We start from the raw sequence: 2,500 nt of genomic DNA, 5'->3' as shown, positions 1-2,500 counted from the left end.
GAGGTCAGACAGTTGTTTTTCAGAGGGCAGTCGTTTTTCTTCCTGCAGTTACAATTGCTTTCCGTGGAGGGTGTCTTGCTTGTAACTGCAGGAAGAAAAACGACTGCCCTCTAAAAAACAACTGTCTGACCCCAAGCGTCGTCTAAAACGCCAAAGTAACAACAGAAAGCGACCCCATCGGAAAGAACTACATTGGACTAACAGAAGGAACTTTTAAACAACGTTACACGCAGCACAAACTTTCTTTTCGGAACAGAAACTATTCAAACAGCACGGAACTATCAAAACACATCTGGACACTCAAAGACAGCAACACTAATTTTACAATTAACTGGAGTATTTTGGCGACCGCCCCGGCCTACAGCAACAAAAGCAAGCGGTGCCACTTGTGCCTGACAGAAAAACTTTATTTAATTAGAGCCAAGAAGCCGTCTTTATTAAACAAAAGAACAGAACTCATTTCTAAATGCCGCCACGAGAATAAGTTTTACTTAGCAAATTTCACAAGCCGCCAACAATAGCTCTAGAAAATCGTTATTTCACACGTAGATCAGATCATCACATTAATGAATTAATTAGCTACTTATCTAATTTGTATATAAGAAGGTATGATCTTAGTTGAATAAAGTTCTGTCTGACGAGCGCTTAGGCGCGAAACTCAGAGTAACAGAGAATCGATGCGTCCTCTTTAATCCTTCAACTTATGTATACTTAGCTCTGTTACCACAGCATTGAGCACTTTACGCCAAGGTTAACTCGACCTCCACATTTTGAGTTAACCTGCCTGGGAAACTGGTTCTTGGGTTCTATCATTCCAGAAACACTGGCACAGCGTTTTTTGTCAATCGCTAGGAAACTGAATGTTAGACAGTAACTGAGAAAGGTCAATTGTCATTTTTTTTCTCTATCGCTGCGCTCAGTCGAACCGGGGGACAACGACCCATCTGACTAGCTATGCATGAAGAGGAACATACATAAACAGGAGTCGAGCCTTTGTAACGGCATTTTCACAAATCAAACTTTTTTAGTCGAGTTTGTAATTAAATAAGATTTGGCTTGAACGAGTAACCTTTCTCAATCCCATGTGTGATAAGTTCTCATGCAAGACTTGTGATTAGCTGGAAAGGTCTGGTTTCGCGCGAAAGTCAATCAAAAGAAAACTACTGTAGGTCTGTAAAAATGGCGTTCCACAAATACAGTCAAGCTGTACGCTCCCAGTCACGGGTCTCATTGAAAAAAAATAAGATTTTAGATCATCGCAGGAATGCCTGATGATTTCGAGTTTGAACAGGATCCTATATAAACCTGAGCATATCAATCAAGGTTGGCTGACTAGCGTCAAGTGAATGTTGGAATGTGACAGGACAAGGAGTGGCAGAAATAGCTGACAGACAGGTGTCAATGCAAAGCATAACAAATATTTGGGTATCCATGGAAAATACTAACTCCGCAACGAAGCCAAACATTTTCGCATCAAGAGGCTACAGCCTGATCACTTTTTATCCGTGATTTTTTTTTTATGCAAAACGTAAATTAATGTGTTTTAAACAAAAAGCGGTGTCTCGATTCTCAGTTTTGAAGCCGAAGGAAGGAGCTTCGGGTCCAAATTAATTTAATTACTCAAGAACTATTTATATTAGCGAACAAGCTCTCCGTCAACAGCATAGGAAGCCATGAAGTTTTCATGAATGGAAAGTTGTTTAACTTCTTGTACGAAAGGAAACACCTCACGAAGAGAACAATCCAATGGGATGTGAGGTTCCAAAAGACTACAAAGAAACTTAACCAAATTGTAATTGTAAGTACCTATATGGAAGAAACTATGGGACGAAACAGAGGGACTGAATCATGTCTGGAAGACCATAGATTTTGCCAGGTTGAGAACCAACAGGATAAATATCTCTACAAACATTGCCATCAAAGAGACCTTCGTAATCGGTCAGTGTAAAACGTAGACTGCAGACTGCAGACCGGGGGTAAAATGATGAGGGTAAAATGCAGACTTCAGACTGCAGACCAGGGATAAAATGCAGACTGAGGGTAAAATAAATATTAATAATAAAAACAAGTCATAAGGATAAATTTATAAAGGCTAGATTGCAGAATACCCGGCCCACCAAATGTCCTACTTAGTGACCACAAGTAACTCGTGGTCACTCGTGGTCAGTCAGGACTGACCGGCCAGACTTGTCCGTTTGCATTCTTCTGGAGGAGTGTATATCATCCTCGAAGTGTGTTAATTTGAAGGCGTTGTAGAGTTAAGACTCTATAGGGATTTCATTGGTTAAGTTATGCGTGATAACCCCTAGGGAGAGGTTGTCATTGAAAATATAAACATAATAATAACAACAAAGAGTCGGCAATAAAAGATCACGCCGAAACCATTGACCATGACATTGACACTGGCTATGTGGAAATTCTAGAAAAGAATGTCAATAATTGGCACAAAAGAATCTTTTTCGAATCATGGCACTCCACAATAGACAAAAATGCGGTGAAC

The 2,500-nt window shown here is 40.1% G+C and overlaps 2 protein-coding genes across 2 annotated transcripts in view; one reads left to right on the top strand and one right to left on the bottom strand.

The window, feature by feature from the left end:
* LOC138024353 (mRNA export factor GLE1-like) overlaps positions 1 to 2,500 on the bottom strand; it is a 199,957-nt gene that overhangs the window by 50,453 nt on the left and 147,004 nt on the right. The gene's annotated exons all lie outside the window — the stretch shown is intronic.
* The window catches only part of LOC138023954 (DEP domain-containing protein 1B-like), a 38,488-nt gene continuing 37,484 nt past the window's right edge, over positions 1,497 to 2,500 (top strand). Inside the window, exon 1 of the mRNA XM_068871038.1 lies at positions 1,497 to 1,798. The gene's annotated coding sequence lies outside the window, so the exon portion shown is untranslated. The remainder of the gene's footprint in view (positions 1,799 to 2,500) is intronic.

Source organism: Montipora capricornis, chromosome 11, assembly GCF_036669925.1.
Source record: "Montipora capricornis isolate CH-2021 chromosome 11, ASM3666992v2, whole genome shotgun sequence".
In the NCBI taxonomy this organism is placed as follows: Eukaryota; Metazoa; Cnidaria; class Anthozoa; order Scleractinia; family Acroporidae; genus Montipora; species Montipora capricornis.
This window is presented reverse-complemented; position numbering and strand designations above follow the sequence as displayed.